We start from the raw sequence: 19980 nt of genomic DNA on the forward strand, positions 1-19980 counted from the left end.
TTTTCAGAGAAATCAGAAAGGCACAGAAATGTGTAGATTTATGCATACCAAAGCTGCCCTTCCAGAGGATGGTGAGGTCCATATGTGATGAAGCTACCTGGGGCACCAAAAGGTGGAAGGTGGTTGCATTAATGGCTCTACAAGAAGCAGCAGAGGACTTCCTACTGGAGTACTTCAGTGACATGACCATTGTTGCAGCCCATGCCCACAGGGTTACTATAATGGACAAAGATAGTGAGACACTGAAAAGAATAAGGTGGAGGTATGACAAACTACTGGTCCTCAATGTCTGCAAGGATAAGAAAATGAGGGAAATTTTGTTATACCCCCCGGAGCTAGTGCCACAACTCACAGTTGTAGATGTCACACATGATGTGAATACAAGGGCAAGGGCAGAGACTATTGCTTGCCAAACAGAGGACATGAGGGAAGCAGAGCTTAAGGAGAAAGCAAAAGTAGCAGTGGAGTCCCAGAGGCAAACAGAATGCAATGTGACCCTCTCCATAGAGGCAAGCAATCAAGAAACTCTACTTTCAATGAAGGATGGTTTGCTTGCAGAGATACCATTTGTAGATGGAGCCAGAAAGCTAGCTGTGGAAAAAGTGGACATTAATTTATTGCAGAATCCAGATGCTCAGATTTCAGACACAATTATCTATGCTTGTCTTAAGTAAGTGTTACTATCTTGCTAGCTTTGAAAACTCAGATAATAGGTTTGCTAACTCAGGTAGAGTCTCTGCAGCCTGATCAAAAGTCAACTCCCACTGCACACCCACACAGAGGTGTTTCTTCTTGATCCACAAATGTCAGTGATTATTAGACAAAAGAACAGTCCATCTGGGACCTTTGAGAGTTGGTTTCTCCACTGTGCTATGCTGGAAGTTACTGTCATCATCTTTCCATATGAGAACAACCATCACTGGAGTCTCATATGCCTTGATGTTGACCAACTAGCAGTGTGGGTGTTCAATTCAATAAAAGGAACCCACCCTGAAATTAGGCTGTAAGTGTTTTGTATCAGAAAGTGTTTCTTATAGATATCCATGTAAATTTGAAGCCTCATGCTAACATCTTGACATTGCTTTGTGCAGTTGTATAAAGAGGTTGTTGCTTGCCTATGGCAAGCTATGTGAAAGGTATGAACTATACAAGGCCCCAATCAAAGATGTACCTGTCCCAAATCAAACCGATGGAAATTCTTGCGGCTGGAGATGTCTTCTCCATGCAGAATATGTCCTGCAAAGCTACTTTGCATTAAAACCTTTCATGACTAAGGTACCCAGTTGACAATGCATTCAGTTAGTTTTGGTTTAGTCTATAAAAGAATTCTCACCATGTGGTCTTTCAATTTTGCAGAGTGCTTTAAAAAACTACACATATGATTATTTGCAAAGATACCGGGTAAGTTTAATACAACACCTGCTTACTATGTCTAGCCCCAGAGAGCTTGAAGATAGCGGCTTGGATGACCGCACTATTGATCTAACAAAACATGACGTGCCACCACGACAAACCCCTGCATCCGATACAGTGGAATCACAATGGGCCGAGGGGGTCATATCAGCAGAAGATGAAAGAGCCGAGGATGAGGAAAGGTCAAATGAGCATATGGAAGGTGCTAGTGTACAACCAGAGGAGACAATGAAAGAGCCAAGTCAGCCAGTGGAGGAGCCAAAAGAGCCTATGGCTGAAACCCAAGATGAGGAAAGCAGGCCTATAGATGAGCAAAAGGATATGGATGAGGAAAGCAGGCCTAGGGATGAGCAAAATGATATGGATCAGGCAAGGATGTATGAGGCAAGCCGATCAACCGAGGGAGAGGAAAAGACCTTGGAGGAAACCTTGAATGAGGTAGAAAGAGCCATGGGGGAGACCCCTGATGAAGATGTGAATGATGACTATGAAGATAAAGCAAAGGAAAGCAACAACGACATGAACACTACAGAGACCCAGTATGGACCCTTGCTACCTGTAGATACGGTTGTTCCGATAATGTCTATTCAAGTATGGCAAAATATGTTCAGCTTCTAACTACTTATATGTACTTGTCAACTTTTACAGAGGTTGATTATCTTGGACGTCAATGGATTGCTGCTGATGCGGGTGCCTCTCGGTGAAAGAGGACCCTTTGAGGATTTGCAAACGTTTCGGATGGGAACTTGTCGAGTCGTGGTTCGTCCAGGAACCAAGGAATTTATTCAATTTCTTCTTCCGCGCTTCAGATTTGCCATATGGTCTTCAATGCAAAGGCAAAACTTGTCGCCACTAGTTGCAATAGTTTGCAGTGTATGCCACGCTCACACGTCAGATTTTGCCTTTTTGTATGATCAAAGAAAATGCGTTACCATTGAGGGCCACTACCACCCTAAAAAACCACACTTACCTCTTTTGTACAAACCGTTTAGCCAAATCGGTGTACCCTTTGATGCAACTAATACACTACTGATTGATGATACTCCTGAAAAGGGAGAACTAAATCCGCCGGGAACAACTGTCTCACCACCTTCTTTCGAGGGGCATTCCTTCGATTTTTACCTTGAAGACATTCTGATTCCATACTTACAGAAATTGTATTTCAGTCCATTGTTCACGGACGAGTTTGTACTTTCTAATGAATTAAGATGACTCTTCTATCATGTCTTTGTCTTGTCTAACATTGAGAGAGAGAGAGAGAGAGAGAGAGAGAGAGAGAGAGAGAGAGAGAGAGAGAGAGAGAGAGAGATTTGACATGGTAAAGAAATGTATTTCAAGCACACTTTTTCACAGGGCACAATTGAAAAATGAGCTCAATAAACTTCATGTCTTGAAAGTCATTTGTATACACTTGGGTTCACAAGAATATCTGTTACATTGACACTACTTCAACCCGACCATCCAACTCTTTGCACAAAATATCTTTTTCCCTTCGCCGCATCACCTTACGGCCAGCTAGGAAAAAGGAAAAATCTGATAGGTCCTTGTCCATTGACTCTTCAATTATGTCATGCCGCAAATGCTGAAGACTGCATAGCTCCCTTATTGTAACCACCAACAGTAGGCCATGCTCTTTATCAATCACTTCCACATCCACAGCAGGATTATCTTCCAAACCTGCAGAAACCTGGTCCATAGGAATGTACTTACCGTTGAGCATTTGTGATCGCATATACCAAAACGAGAGTAACAGTGATTGGCTTGCAATCATGTACTTGACAACTAGAGTATCAAGCGCGACCTCGCACCGTAAACCAATCTCTTCCTTTGCATACCATCCTTTGTCAAGAAGTTTGTCACAGGATGACTGCTGAAATGACTTGCACATGAACATAGTTTTCGTAACTCGGATGTTGTAGCTATGAAACAGCTCTATGAAGAGTGCAACAGGACAGAAGTTTGCAATTCTAACTAGTTTGGTGGGAATACAGCTATGTAGAGACCTTTGTATATCCTTGTAGAGCTTACTTCGCATTGCCTCCACCATTGTTTCCTAGGGAACTGGCCAGTCCACAGTGTTCCAATCGGTTGGTAGAGGCACTTTCACCAACATGCCATTCTTATTCCCTGAGATGAGTTGGTAAAAGTGGTCATAAAAAAAGATTTCCTCATCAGCCAGTCTTTTGCTGCCATTCCCTGAATACTGTAGAGAACCAATGTGGGCATGAACAACATGGAAGATGCCTATTATGCACTCCACAGGCTCCCATTGCTCATAAGAAGAGGGATAAACATCTGCAATATATATAAGAAGAGTTAAACTAAGAGTATCAATAAGTACAAATGACAAATCTAATGTAATTGAGCTGTGAAGAATGGAGACATTGCTCATAACAAGCGGGAGAAATATTGCAAAATATATAAGAAAATTTATAATGAGAGTATCAGTAAGTTCACATGTCAAGAGTACTTACAATTGCAACGTGGTTGATGTATATCTGATACATTTCCACCATTTGCTATCACCTCTGGATGGGTGAACACATGCTGAACAAGAACTTCCTTTACAGATCTTTTGCCGATTTCAACTTTGAAATCCAACACTCTGGCCTTCCATGCTGAGCGGTAAACGTTGATACCACTAGACCTCTTGGGTCTTCTTGGTTGCATGAGGACCCATGAACCTTTGTTTATCCTTTGTCCAACCCATTGGTTCTCTGCACTTATTGAAGCTGGTATTGTAATTGAGGATATGCTACTACTTGGCCTTCTAGGCAAAGTGCAGTTGTTGGTTGTCGGTGTGAGAGACAGTAAACACCTGGAGCCTCTTGGGCGAGAAGACGTGGACGCCATAGCTCTCAGAGAAAAGCTTTAGTGGAGGGAGATTCACTTTGAAAGCATTCTAATGGAGGGAAAGTGTTTTAGAATTCCAATATCTTGTGCGGGCTTAATGGTCACCCTCCAGTACGTTAATGACCATAAGAGAATATCAGAAGTGGGACCACATGCAAGCACCTAAAAGCTCAGTAAAAGGAAGGAAATTACGATGCTACAATCCTAGATTCGTGAAAGTTTTATGCTATTTTCCTATTTTTTGAGTCTTTCCACGTACTTTCCTACGTAACGTAGCCTTCGTGCTCATTAGACGCGCTCTATTATTCTCTCTCTTCATATGGCCCTCCAAATGACCTCTGAAATTTCCTAATGTGGTGCATTGGTTAATCCAAAAGGCATTATTCTATACGCATATATTCCCCATTCTGTGGCAAACACTGTTTTGTGTTGATCCTCTATTGCAATTGCCAGTTGGTTATACCCCGAAAACCCATCTAGAAAAGAATAAGCCCTTCTCGCACTCTCTCTCGCGTTGCACTTCCGCTCGTACTCCTTCATTTTTAAAACCCCTCTACACACACTTCACCATGAATTAAAAGACCCCTCTTCTTTCATAAACCTGTAACTTTTTTTTTGGTTTTCTATTTTTAAACCCCTCTTATACATGTAATTTTGTAACTCTTTAGTATATTAAAAAAACCTCTGCGTGAACTCACGTGCTACACTTACATATTCATAGATGGACCCCCTAGGAGCCATAGGATTCTTCATTCATCTCTCATCAAGATAGAGTGAAACCTATGGCCCTAGGGCAAGAGAGTAGCCTATGTATCAATGTAAAATCTCTTAAAGAGCATCTAGGCCCCTACATGGGCACCATGGAAGCCCTATGGCCCTTGGTCCAAAGGATCTCCCATCACAATAGGTGGCAACATATGGAGCTTGAGCTTATACATTGGCACCCTATGACCGTAGGGCCATATGATCTCTCATTAGAATAGAGGGAAACCTATGGTCCTAGGACTAGAGGGTGGCCTAGTTGTGAATGTAAAATCTCTTGAAGAGCCATTCGGCGGCACCTACATGGGCACCTTGTCAACCCTATGGCCCTATGATCATAGGATCTCTCATTGGAATAGAGGGAAACCTACGGCCCTTGAGCTTGTACATTGGCATGCTATAGCACTAAGGCCATAGGATCTCTCATCAGAATAGAGAGAAATCTATAATTGACCAATGATCAACATCATGTGTCCTAGAAAACATAGTGAGAACCTCCGCATACCTAGGGCCATAGAGTGCCAATATTATACAAGGATTTAATATGGACCGACCTAAGAGACACTTTCGTACTACCCGAGCATTGTGAACAAGTAAGACTATAAATATTTAACATACAATTTTAGAAGTTATGTGCTTGGAAGCTCTCAGGTAAGTTATGTTGCTATGCCAGGTGATATTTCATCCTACAAAGTTTGCATCAAACTAGTGGTACGTCATAGAGATAGTCCCTTGTAGTGCACGAACGTATGAGGGCTACCATGTGCCAATCACAAGGGCATCAATAGAGGAGATCGGAGAAGATGCTCAATCAGAAGCCGTTGAGGTGGTGTCAGACGAGCATCAAGCTGCTATTCTCTATGGGGTGCATGTAGAGGATCTACAAAATGAAACGGAGGACATCTACCTAAACGGAGAGCTCTATATAAACATAGGGAGTTATGCTGAGCTATGCGAGGATGAGAGAGAGACCTCTTAAAGCCACAAACATTGTATTTGAACAATTTTGCTCCGTTTTATAATATATATTGTATTCACATGGCTTTTTGTCCATTCTTTTCTATATTCTATACTTGAGAAATCTAAATTGTGTTTAATCGCGTCATTTCTTTCACTCCAGGTATGCTCCTTCCGTCTCCTCCCTCTCATGTTCCCTTCCACTCTTTCTCTCTCTCCCTCTCAATCTCGGCTAGCTCCTACAGTTTCAACGGCTGCATGTGAGGGTCCTACAACAAACACAACACTCCACAAACATATACAACTACTTCAATGCGAGAGTATTCTCCAGAGAGGGAGCTGGAAACTCCCAATGCAGCGTAGCAATAACATAATCCTTGGAGGCTCTATCCTAATCCCTCGAAGAGATCATGATAGTGTGTCAAAAAATCTATCTACACAACTGTCGCATGCGGCCCATCACCTGCTACCCCTCAGGGGTCATAATCCTTCGGCGTAGTCTAAGCAGTCTCACAAGCAGGGACACTCCTCAGTGTGTCGTGAAAGTCTAACTAGAGTGTCTTGTCACCACAGCTACATACAAATTCACAAGAGCTTCATAGGAATATCTCTACACGAGAATCCCTCCCCCTTTATGAGTCCTCTCTCTCTCTCTCTCTCTCTCTCTCTCTCTCTCTCTCTCTCTCTCTCTCTCTCTCTCTCTCCCCCCCCCATAGGAATCCCTCTCCCTATTATCTATAGTAAAGATTATAACTTGTCCATGTTTTCTTCTCCATTCAATATGAAGATTAAATGTTCATATGTTTAATGCAGATATGGATGATGATGAGTTTCTTTCTTCTTTGTCACCCCAACACAGAGGAGGTGGTACGAGGAGCGTCATCGCTCTGGAGCACCATCACGTCGTTCCACAATAATCTGGGAGGTTTATCAAAGATGGGTAATGACAAGTTGATACAATCTGGAAGCTTGTAGACCCAGCTCATCAATTACAAGGTTTATCCAAAAAATAGCAGGTAAAATATCCCGATTTATCAAAATAATAAGTGTTTTTACAATGAGAACTTCAAAAAATGGTATCTGTGGTATTTGTGTTAGCTTGCTGCTAACATTCCCCCCCTCCTCGCCTGTGTCGTCCCTTGACATAGCTTTATGGGCTGAAGTAGTCTTCGAACTAGCGACTGGCAAGGCGGTCTTTAAGCGCTATTATAGCCTTTTGATATCTGATTTTCCATTCCTTATTTGGCACTTGCAAGAACTGCATAGTTACTCTATTTTTCAGCTCCACTACTGAGTAGCCTACAAACCTTGAGGTCAGGTTGATGATCAATGGTGCAAATATCTTCGTTCGCCAAGTGAAGAATCCCATGTAGAACGCTTCCTCGAATGCCAGCATATTGTGAGAAGGTAGAAATATGCACCTGGTGTAGAAGCCATAGAGGACTTCTTTGAGAGGTTGGCCACTAAGATCATAGCACAACCCTTTATTACCCTTGAGGAATGACATCCAATGGATGCTTGCTTGCTCTGTCTCATTGAACACTTCGATGCAGGTGAGCAGCATTGGATAGATTTTGTATAACATAGCACATGACAATTCTGGTAGACTTTTAAAGAATGACATGGCGTCCTTTAGGGTTTTTCACCATGTATTCTTCAGTCCGAGTCGGCTGTCCCTTTTTTGGAGCAGGCAATCTGGGCTAATTTAGCCAAGTTGGCCACTTCTTTTGTAGTGCCTCATGTGCTATCGAGGTCCTTACTCTTGGTACAGGACAGAAGGTAGGATCCTTTTGCAAGGCCGCAGGTGCTCTTGTGAACAGAATCAAGTACCTGGGATTCTTGTTCAGCCGGCTCAACCTCCACTTTGGGTGGTATTTATCTGCGCCCTCGACTTGCATGTCGGTGTAGATCTTTCTTTTACTTGCAGCAACTCAACTTTAATCAGAGGGTAGGGCAGGTATTGTTGGTTCCATTGCACATTTATTTGATTGGGAGTGAGTTGTGTGACATTGACAGAATGAAGTACTCTCAACTCCCAATCCATTGTTGCCTTCCACTGCTCATCTACCTCTTGTGTAACTTTTTCCTCAGTGCATCTTCTTCAGCCTTTGAGAGCTGGACCATGGGCATTGTGTCTGCTTCGGTAATTGGTACTTGAAATTCTTCCTCGTCTCGCCGCTCATCTCTACTGCGGACTGTGTCTCCATGTCAGCAAATGATACTGAGGGGATTTCTATTTGAGGTTGCTCCGAAGTGCCTGCCTCTTCTTGCGTTTCTATCCTTCCCTCTTTCAGTAGTTGGTTGACTCGTTTGAGTTCAACTATCTCCTTCAGTAGCTCGTCTTCTCCTTGGACCCGCACCAAGGCCAGGTCTCTGCGCTGAGACTGCTCTAATTTTAGCTCCGGCTTGGTCTTTATTTATCTTTTCTAATGCCTTGTAGACCTCGTCTGTTCCCTTGATCGAGACGACGGCTCAATTTTCTCGTATTTGCTGCAAGAATATCGCCTGATCATTGATTCTTTATTCTGAGTACTGTAGGGAAGAGTTGGCTACATCTAACTGTACCTGGATCTTTTGAGCTAATAGGGTTGTAGATAGAAGTTCATTTGTAACTTCCATCAGCTGATCATCCTTCGCTTTGCATGCATCTGACAGTTTTGTGAGCAACTCACCCAGTTCCTCCATGTAATTCTGTTTCTTATCTCTTGTGAGCTGATGTTGTTCATCTTTTGCTCTTAACTCCTATACTTGCCTCTGTATATCGGTGATGACATTGAGTCTGTCATCTAGCTCCCCTTTGGTCCGTGTTGTTATAGAATTGACATTTTATTATTTATTGCAACTGACAGGTGGAAAAGACTAGACCCAGCTTGGCCTATGCGAATGGATTTGTATATCATGTGCATTTTATTATTCAAGTGCTCTTTTATGAGCTTTGGCCATTTACGACCATCCGGCCAGTTTGTAATCACTTTGACCATTTAAAAAATCTATTAAAAAAATATGTGCAAGAGGGAAATGGTCACTCTTGCACGGGGGGAGATTGCACCTAGTGTCTGTGTTGCTCTTCTCATCTCTCCTCTCTTCTCTCTCGTTGTGCTGGTGTAGCACTCCGCTCTAGGAGGTGCGCTTGCACGTGATCTCTAAATCTCTCTCGCTCTCTGTCTCTCTCTGTTCGTGTATCTTGCGATCATGCGACCACGTGATTGTGCCAGGTATGCCGATTAGTCTATTTTATGTTGTTTATTGTGTTATTTTGGGTATTTCGCAAGGCAGCCACATCCTCCCGCTTGTAGCACGTGTGTTACCGCCAAGTGCGGCTGAGAAAAGTCTTTCTGTCATCTCCCGCATTTGCTTAGCATATTTGCTCACTTGCAGGATGACTTCATCATTTGATTGCCAATCTTCGCTTTGTGTTAGTTGTCTTGATGTTTTTGCAGATTCTTTTACCTCTGGTTGCGTGATGGCTGTTGGTTTCTATTGTTGCCCTTGTGGCTGCTGATCTTTCTCTATTGAGGTGAAGTGTGGTATAACAGTCTTATCTTGTTGTGTTGAGGTAGAGGGTGTTTTCTCGGCCTCTTGTTCTCTTGTGTGCTCAAATTTTGCGGAGTCCTCTTTTGGTGCAGGACTGGCTACCTTTTCTGTCTTTGGCTCTTTCTCTATTCGCTTCTCTTGACCCGTCTGAACCCAGCCTAAGATTACCCTTGTTTACAACTAAAATAATCATTGTCAATTGCTTAACATAATTGAGCATATTCTCAAATCTAAAGAGAGAAAGAGGAGGGAGAGAGAGGTGAATGGATTACACGATAAAAAAACTTCATAACTGCAAAATATTTATGAATCATCTTCCAAAAGATCTCTACATGAAGCATCATCCAATTCTAAGCCCATGGCTCCTAAATCAATAAAGAGAGAAACACGATTGTCATTTCTGGATGCATTGCTAGCTTCATCATCTTCGAGTTTGTCATCCTCCATCTCATCATATTCATCATCATGACAATCATCCTCGCTAAGACTTGCTGCTGCGGGACTTGATTCATCGACCTCCCTCTCCTCTGTTTCCACCTCATCCGAAGTCGGAGGTGGAAGAGGGTCGACGATAGTCTCCACTTCATTAGTGGAAAAAATGGTTCTCCCCCGAGGTGTTACGGGAATTACGAACCAAAGTTTTGGTTGGTGGATTGTTGGGATATAGATGACCTATAAAATAGAAGCTCAAAGTGAGTAACATTGGTATAAATAGCGCTACAACAAGTAAATAAGAATAAAAAAGGTATATTTCACTCACCTGCTCACAATTATGCGGTAAAACTAAATTTTCATACCTCCCTGTGTGATGCACACTAGAGTCCACCATGTAGAGGCCATTCTCATGTCGTCTAGACACATTTGCAAACCACTTGCACTCGAAGATGAAGCTATGAAAGGTTCTAAAATTAACCTTTATTATCCTTTCAATAGTTCCACAGTACCTGGCTTCATCACCATGTGTGTCAAAGTTGCCAATGATGGCACAATCCATGCTGGTTCTACCCTCGTCAATGTGGCGCATACGAAAGTGACGACCCTTTGACCACATAGAGTTCAAGGAAAGGCACTACAAAATAGAAAAATATGTTAATTTATGAAATACATATTAAAGATAATTTCAACAAATAGCCAGAAAATATGGTTTAGGTATATCAGTACTCCACCTTTGGTACGCAACCTCGTGGATACTCCCATTCTTTGTTGGTGATGTCTTCTCCGCACGCTTTTGCCCCGCTCATTCTATCATGAATCCACTCTGCACTAATGAGATCTGGGAAATATGAAAGGTGTCTAGGCACTGGGGGTGCCCTCCTTCCTCCATGTGCTTGTTTCCATGCTTCCCTCTGTTGCAAACGCCTGGACTTTGCCACTGTCCACAAGTCCACCCACTTGGTCATAATCTTTGCATTGAAAATGCAAAAGTTATCCACCACTCGGGATAGATTCATATCCATGTTAAGTAGTTTCCCCTTTCCACTTGTCAAGTGTGAAGTCATCCTTGAATCTTTCTCGTCTGACCACATGCGAGGCATTGAAGGATCAACTTGTACCAAAAACTCTCATATGTAAACAAATACCTCTTGAACAATCCACCCTTTGGCCATACATGCCTCTGGTTGAGACCGTAGCCGCACAAAATCTTTGAGAGTCTTTAAAAACCTCTCTAAGAAGAACATCCATTGTGCGTGCACTACTCCACATATAGCTATTTCCTCCACCACATGAACCAAGATGTGAATTTGACTAAGAAGGACCGATCGAGGAAATGCATCTTCAATGGCACACACAGTTACTGTTGCAAGTATTTGAGCAGCAGGGATAGCATCTATTTTGATTTCCTTGGAGCTCACAAATCTGCGAAAAAACACACAAGGATACACTAAGTGCTAGTTGAAATTATTGTGTACATAAAAAAGGTGTAGTCGAATGGAGTCTTGTGATGTACCTTACTAACTCTCCTAATTTGAAAATAGCGTCTCTGAATTTCTTGTCACGACATATACACATACTCATCGGCAGAATGAACTACAATGTAAATCGGGAAAAGGAAACGTGAGTGATAGTCATACACACAAACTATAGATAGAATAGGGAGTATGAAGAATATTTGAAGCATCTTGTGCCAATCGTGGGACTTCAACCTATACGATTGAACATTTCCACCCTTCTTCGCTTTTGTGAAAGCTCCCTTTAGCGACCTCATGTATCTTGTTGGTGTGCAAATAGAGGCAATGGTACCCTTCACCTTGTCTAATTCTTCTTTTGCTAGCATCCATGGTGCTTTAGGAAGTACAATCTTTCCGTTTGGGGCACACTGTGGAGTCGCAGAGGTGGGGAGACGTTTTAAAAGCCTCAAATCCGCCCTCGCACCGAAAGAGTCCTTCTTGCCAATAATGTGGTCCCATAGTGTTTGGGCTACATTCTTGAATATGTGCATGGGATCCAAAAGGTGTTATATTTTTAAGTTCTTCCAATATACCTTAAAAATATGGAATACCTCGGCATACCTTTTGGTGGAGGACACGGAGCCGGATTGTTGTTGTGGTGTTCCTCCCAAACGGTTGCCCAATCTACCATTGTGAGCTTTAGAGGAGCCTTCCCATTTGTTGGAGCCTTGTGCTTGATATGCCCTTGGGGTAAGAAACGATGGTTATTTGGATAGATTACCTTGCACAAGGAATCTGGCCTCTCCGTCATCAACGATGGCCCGCAAGTAGGACATGCATTGTGGCCCGATGTGGAAAACCCTGCATACATATCATATGGTTAGAGAGATGAGTGAAATAAAGTGAGCTAAAGGGATCTAAAGGGAGAGAGATAAAGAGAGAGAGAGAGATAGAGGACAGGGGGTTACCAGAAATCTCTCCAAGCCCAGGATAGTCATGCATAGTCCACATAAGGATTTCCCTCACTTGAGCCTCTCTGCCCCCCTTTGCAAGTGAGACATCGACAACAGGAATGCCTCTCCATGATTCCAACTCCTCAATGAGGGGCTCGAGGTAAATTTCAATATTTGACACTTTGTACTTCCCTGGCACAAATAAGGAAGGAAGTATATTGACCTTCTTGGTTGTCTCCCATGGTGGAATATTGTAGTTGACGATCACCACAGGACAAGTGATCCATGAAGTAGACTTAGTGCGGAAGGGGTTGACACCATCACTTGCTAACCCAATCCTGAAGTGTCGAGGCTCCAACCCAAACTCTGGCCATTGAATTTCGATGTGCCTCCATGAAGGTGAATCGGCAGGGACACGCATCATTCTATCATTTGAGCGATGGTTTGCGTTCCACGTGAGAAGCTCCACGGTAGACCTGCTTTACATGTGTTGGATGCGAGGAATTAATGGAAAATGTCTTAATACCTTGCGGGGTAGGTGTGCCCCGCTCACACCTGTCTTGTATCGTTCCTCCCCCCACACGGGACATGAGATAGCATGTGCATGCTCATTGCGGTATAGCATGCGATTATACTCCATTCGAACTGCAGTGACATACGATCTAGCTCGTCGACGATCTAGAGGCATGTGGTGATCAGCTGGCAACATTTTGCCCATCAAACTACAACAAACATGCATATTAGTATAATTCCTACAAGACAATACCATAAAGAGAGAGGGAGAGAGTATATAAAAGCCACATTCCATACTTACAGAAGTGGTGCATCAACACTTTGCATTCTTTCAACCGAATTTTTCTTGCAAGTTGAGTACTTCCAACAATGCTCGGAGCACCAAGTACCGTACACCGTCGTAAAGAGGTGTTCGGGCACTCATCATCAATCTATCCTTTGTTTTGGCAGCCCGTTTAGTGCAGGGCTGACAATATTCTTTGCACACGGCACACTCATGAGCTAGTAACTCATCGCACATGTCGAACATGTACTCATCCTCTACCTCAAAGTGTGAAGATGACGCCATAGGAGCTGCCGACGTAGAGCCAATGGCAGGATCACCATGCGGTGCACCCAAATTTCCCAGCCGCTGTTGCCTCTGCCATTCAGCCTTACTCTCCGGTGCACCACCACCAAACACAGACGAGTGGGGCACCTCCGCAAGCGACGGGTGAGTCGTGCTATCATCTCTTCGAGTGCTTTTCCGAGGATGCCAAAGCCCTTCGTTCTCCACATGCTCCAAAGCAATGCGCCTCAAGCGAGGAATTTCCCTTTTGCACTTGGCGCAAGGACAAGGTAGTTTTTCCTTGAGCCAACGATTTTGCTCTGGGCCTCCAGGAGGACCACAATCATCCCAGTCGATGTCCTGCACATGCGAAAGGTTGTTTATTTAGTCATGTGTCCTAAAAAATAAATAATTAAAAAAAACTTAATTCCATTAGAAAAATTTTATATAGTTAAAGTCAAAGGGAATAAATGACAATGAGTGTAAAAATTATTTTTTAACTAAAAGAGATTTTAAAAATTCAACTATTAAACATTTAAAAGTACTAAAAAATAAAGTATCCATAAAAAATTAAAAATCTTCATCAAGAAACTCAAAAGGCTAGAAAATGAAATAATGCATAGCTAAGGGTAGGGGGGGTGGTTTGTAGCCCCCCCCCCCCCCCTCCACCAACCTCGGATTCACATGTATCCGTTTAAAATGACTGGCCGCGGTAATAGTCGCGGTAGTAGTCGCGGTAATAGCTGGTGCCTAAAAAAAGAAAGAAGGCAGAGTATGCCGCGTTTTTGCAACATACCCTGTCTTCCTTGCGTTTCTTGCCCTCTGCCATCGCTCACAAGCTTCCCCCTCCTTCCCTCCCCATCTCTCTCTCCTTCAACAAGACTACCCTTCCCCCCCCCTTCCCCCTCTCTCCTTCTCCAAGCTTCTCAAGTTTTGTCCAAGAGGGTTTCGTGCAAGTTTCGGCAAGGGGGTATTCCGCCATCTTCTTTGGACGCTTAACCTATTCGAAGCTCAACCGCGCTAAAAAGAAGAGGTAAACATAAAAGCACATCCTCCCTCTTCCCCTTTTGTTTTCTACTATACACACAAACACATACACACACACACACACACACACACACACACACACATAAATTTAAAAAAAAGAGAATCCATTATAACATACCTCGTTTATTAGGAAACAGTTGTTTTGCACGGCTTGTTTGAAATGGTTATTTTCCTAAGCACGTTTGAAAATGGTTGCTTTGCTACGCACATTCGAAAATGATTGATTTGTCACGCACGCTTTGAAAATGATTGTTTGGATAGTGTTAAATGAGAGAGAGAGAGAGAGAGAGAGAGAGAGAGAGAGAGAGAGAGAGAGAGATTTAAAGAGACGGAGAGAAATAGATAAAGAGAGTGAGAGAGGGAGAGAAATGTTAGATAAAGAGAGGTAAATGTTAAATAGAGAGAGAGAAATAGATAAAGAAGGAGAGAAATGTTAGATAGAGAGATAGAGACAAAGAAAGAGAGATAGAGAAAGAGAGGAAGAGATAGAAAGAGGGAGAGAAAGAGAGAGATAGAGAGGTAGAGAAAGAAAGAGAGAGAGATAGAGTGAGAGAGGGAAAGAGGGAGAGAAAGAGAGAGATAGAGGGAAATAAGGATAGGGAAAGAGAGAGAGTAGATAGAGAGGGAGAGAAAGAGAGGAATAGAGATAGAGTTAAAGAGAGGGTGAGAAAAAAAGAGAGATAGAGAAAGAGAGAGAGATAGAGGGAAAAAGAGAGAGAAAGAAAGAGAGAGATGGAGAGGGAGAGAGGGAGAGAAAGAAAGAGAGGAAGAGAAAGAAAGAGAGAGATAAAGAGGGAGAAAGAGAGGTAGAGAAAGAAAGAGAGAGAGATAAGAGAGAGGGAGATAGAGCGAGAGAGGTAGGTAAAGAGAGAGAGAGAGAGAGAGAGAGAGAGAGAGAGAAAGAGAGAGATAGAGAGGTAGAGAAAGAAAGAGAGAGAGATAGAGGGAAAGAGGGAGAGATAGAGTGAGAGAGGGAAAGAGGGAGAGAAAGAGAGAGATAGAGGGAAGTAGGGATAGGGAAAGAGAGAGAGTAGATAGAGAGGGAGAGAAAGAGAGGGAGAGAAAGAAAGAGAGATAGAGAAAAAGAGGGAGAGAGGGAAAGAGAGAGATAGAGGGAAGTAGGGATAGGGAAAGAGAGAGAGTAGATAGAGAGGGAGAGAAAGAGAGGAATAGAGATAAAGAGAAAGAGAGGGAGAGAAAGAAAGAGAGATAGAGAAAGAGAGGGAGAGAGGGAAAGAGGGAGAGAAAGAGATAGATAGAGGGAAAGAGGTAGAGAAAGAGAGAGAGAGAGAGAGAGAGAGAGAGAGAGAGAGAGGGAGAGAAAGAAAGAGAGAGATAGAGAGGGAGAGAGGGAGAGAAAGAAAGAGAGAGATAGAGAGGGAGAAAGAGAGGTAGAGAAAGAAAGAGAGATAGATAGAGGGAGAGTAGATAGAGAGGGAGAGAAAGAGAGAGAGAGAGAGAGAGAGAGAGAGAGAGAGAGAGTAGGCTACTTAAAAGGATTACTACCAAAAAATAATAAGAGAGTTGGACAAGTTCAAAGTAAGAGGCACCAAGCCCGATTGGACCAGTCAAAACAGCAGCATCAAATTAGACTCATTAACCATGTGTGTTGTTGACCAGAGCTTTTTACAAAGGGGAGATGGAAGAGGAGGTAACATGATTGTGTAAATTAGGAAGAGACAAGTCCTGTTACCTGTCACCATCACCACAAAAACAACATGAGAATGTTAGTCTTTGAAAAGTGGAAGACAGGTGTCATAAGATTTGTCTATTTGTTATCAATGTCATTCTAATTTCTACAACAAATATTGACCTCCTACCTGAGTAGAAGACTCCATGCTAGAGAGGAAGAAGGTTGGTGAGGTATCCTTCAAGTAGTCTTGCAATCTCAAAAAGTGGATCCCTTGTCTTCTTTTGGTTTTCTTTTATAGTAGTCCCTTTTCAACCCTTCCTTTCCCAGGAAAGTATCCGGTTCATGGGAGGTGGGGGAGTGGTGGGGTACCCCATGCCTCTACTCTTTTGGGAGTTACATATGAGAGGGTGCCATGTTGGGTGTGATTTCCTTTCATGCTTCCAAATTGTCACGCTTTTTGCCTTAGGAGGGTCCTATCATAAGGCTTTTAATTTTGTGGTCTTCCTTTAGGCAAAAAGATTTTTCTTAGGGGCACTTATTTTAAAGGACAAGAGAGAGAGAGAGAGAGATAGTTAGAGAGAGAGAGAGAGAGAGAGAGAGAGAGAGAGAGAGAGAGAGAGAGAGAGGGAGCTTCCCACACTAGGAATGTGGTATCCCCTTTTTAGGGGGCACTAGGTCCCCCTAAATTGGGGTCCTAGTGCTCACCATTTCTTTGAAGGTCCAAGACAAGGTGATGGTCACATGTATGAGGGGACGTGGTAGCCTCTAGTAGGGATCTCCGAACTATTCTCCATAACTTTGCCCTTTCAAAGCCATTGGCACAAAATGAGTCTATTAGTGTTTTGATGTTGGTCGCAACCTCTTTTGGTAAGGTATTACAAAAGAGGATGGGTTTTATTTGGGATATGATGACTTTGTGGGCCCATTCCAAGGGTCTGTTGCTAGCCCTTTTGAGGTATTTGATGGGTGTGTATGGGAGATTTTCTTCTTTTTTGCGCAGAGTTTTGATTAGCTGCCCATTGTGGATGTGCAAGTTAAGGTTCAAGAATTTGACCTTGTCCCCAAATGTGGTCTCAAATGTGAGGCATGTAGGGTAGATACTATGATCTTCCATAAGATGTGGATAATCTGGTGTATCTATGAGCAGAATATCATCAAAGTATCTAAACGGGGTTCCAATATTTCTCAATATTGGGATGGGGTTGGGTTTATTGAGAGTTTGTGTAAGAAAGTTGAATTCAAGGGAATGTAGGTATAGGTTGCACCAGAGGGGGAGCATGATAGTCCCATTGGAATTCCATTGACTTGTCTATATACCACTTGTTGGCATTGGATGAACATGTTGTTGATTAGCCAAGAGTTGAGTGAAATCACCTTATCAAGATTAAAAGATAGTCCCGATTTGTATGTGTGTAAAGACCATCTTCCTTCCGTACAATTAGTAGGGAAGCTCCGGAAAGAAATGTAGTTGCCTTCTGCAGCGGAGAATGCATATTCTATGAGGTTGTTGATATGAAAGATGAGGCCTTGTGTTCCTAGGTGTGGGATATTTTCATAGCATCTCTTGATGTCCCCTGAAAAAAGGTGTGTGGCCTTATTGGCGAGGTTGAGAATACAGTCATAGATGGAGTCTATTATCCACCATGATTGTAAGTGGAAGTTGTGACATAATAATGCCTTCTGGTTGAGCTTTCTAGCACGGGTCTTAAGTGAAGGAATACATGCCATGAGTAAGGAGATCTCCGAATAGCAGCAAGAGGCACCACAAGTAATCCATCTGAATGTGAGTTTGTGACTTTTGTAAGTAGCCGTTAAATAGGGTATGTTATGATGTATTGGGGAGATAAAGAGTTGTAAGAATTTGGTAATGTGTTGTGTTGTATCCTTAATGTTTTGTTCCCATATCATAAAGTCAGCTCCTAGAAGGCGTTTCCTGGCTTCATTTAAGATGTAAGCCTTGCATGTAAGTACAACATTATTTGGTGCTTTGTCTAAGTATGTTATTAAAAATTTGCTTCGGGTTGTATCTATGTCCCCTGAGATCACCGTATGAGGTTTGTGTTGCCTTTTATTTGGTAAGTTGACAAGGCAATAGTTAAACAGGAGTGATGCAATTTGACCTTCATTTAGGGTGTGGGGGAGGGTTATGTATTCTCTCTGAGCCAAATCCATTAGTACTCGGTATAGCTCATTGTAGGCATGTATTATGTTAGGTGGTTTGGGTGGGATATGTCCAAGCCCCTTCTTACATGTAAGTGTGAGCATTGGTGGTAAGAAGTTTTCCAGGCTAGTAGACACTATATGCCCATGTGTGGGGTTAGTTAGTCCAGGTGTGAGGTGACAAGTACATAAGGGGGATTCAATTGAGGTGAAAATGTCCCTAGCGTTACACACTTTTACTTTCAAAGGTGGGTCAAAAGACCAAGTAAATATGCATTCATCCCATAAAGGGGAGCTCATGATGTTCAAGCTGAAGAAAAATAAGTTAAAGAAGGACTTCCAACATGTGATATCCATAAGGGGGTTGACAAAATGAAGAGGGATAAAAATTCCGCTCTTCGGTTGCTTAGGGGCGAGGCGAGATCTTCCATGTAGGTCCGTACACACCTTTCAATCATATAAAAGGGATTTAGCACTAGCCATACAATCCGGAGAGAACATGGGGCGGATTCTAGGGGGGTGGGGGGAGGGTTGAGCGAGGTATGGGGGAAAGTTGGAGGTTGGTTGAGGGGTGCGGCTACTGCCTCATGAGACGGTAGGGGATTGAGGGGGCCAACGTGGTGGTTGAGGGGGGGTAGTGGCAGTCGGTTGTGGTGTGTAGGCTCTACCTCTACCCTTTGGTGGTCGATTGGGTTCATTGCGCGCTCTTTTGGGTTGTCGGGGATAATGATTAGGTTCCCGAAGTGGGGCAATAGCTTGTCTAATGTAGTTTTCCACCTCCGATTTTGCCATGAAAGAGGGGGGGGGGTTGGTTAAAGACAGTGGCATGTGTTACCGCATCCTTGAGCTTTTGTCGGTAGAGTAGGTGAACGAGTGTAGCTTTTAGAGCTTCCTAGGCTTCTTTGGCAATCCAAGTGAAGAATGCAATGGTTGACTTCTTGAGGGAGGATCCTGGGAAGAAGAGGGGGAGATGATGAAGGACAAGCCATAAGGTGTGGTCAAACCATAAGACGTTGTTGTCCCGACAATGATCCCCTTGTCCGATGTGTTCGTAGCCGCACTTCAAGAAGGGTCGGTGGACATTCCAGACTTGTGTAGTGTAGTTAGTATCCCTGTTGGAGGTTGAGATGATGCCTTTCACCCCTACCACACAGTCAAAAGAAGCATTACATCTTTTGCTCTCAAAAAAGGACATTGAGAAGGGGGTGGCCATTAGGATATTCTCAATGAGGGTGGAGGAATTAGTTTCCATAACCTGTTGTAGACCAAGTTTGGTGGCAGCTTTATCTAGATCATTAAGGAGAGTTAGTAGTAAGCTTTCTGTAATGGGAGCAAGGAGAGTGAAGTTACCAAAAGCCCAAGGCTTATGCCCCGCATCATTGAGGTACACCTCGAGTAGTCGGGTTGGGATGAAGGGGTCCGTATAAGTTTCATACGGTTTTTTTGACAGGCTCTTGCAAGGGCTGGTGACAGAGAAGTTTTGGCTTGTGATGACAAGCTCTTCATCATCTAATTTAGCTCGTAGGAGGAGACTATCCGTGTCCATAGGCCGGGAGAGTGTTACCTTTGAAAAACCGCTTAGCAGCTACGTTTTTCTTTGCCGGATTATGGGGTCGTTCCGGAGCCTTTTGCCATGTGATTCCATGAACCTTCTCATGATGCCTGGTGCCGCTTCCAGCCATTCTTTGGATTTGCGCTTGTCTGCTTCTGCGATGGTAT

At 43.1% G+C, this 19980-nt stretch overlaps 1 pseudogene; it reads left to right on the top strand.

Moving 5' to 3' along the window:
* LOC147446509 (uncharacterized) overlaps positions 1-19774 on the top strand; it is a 45209-nt pseudogene extending 25435 nt beyond the window's left edge.
* The last annotated feature ends 206 nt before the right edge of the window (positions 19775-19980 follow it).

The sequence above is a fragment of the Adiantum capillus-veneris genome, chromosome 12 (assembly GCF_014529385.1).
Source record: "Adiantum capillus-veneris isolate H3 chromosome 12, ASM1452938v2, whole genome shotgun sequence".
NCBI lineage: Eukaryota > Viridiplantae > Streptophyta > Polypodiopsida > Polypodiales > Pteridaceae > Adiantum > Adiantum capillus-veneris.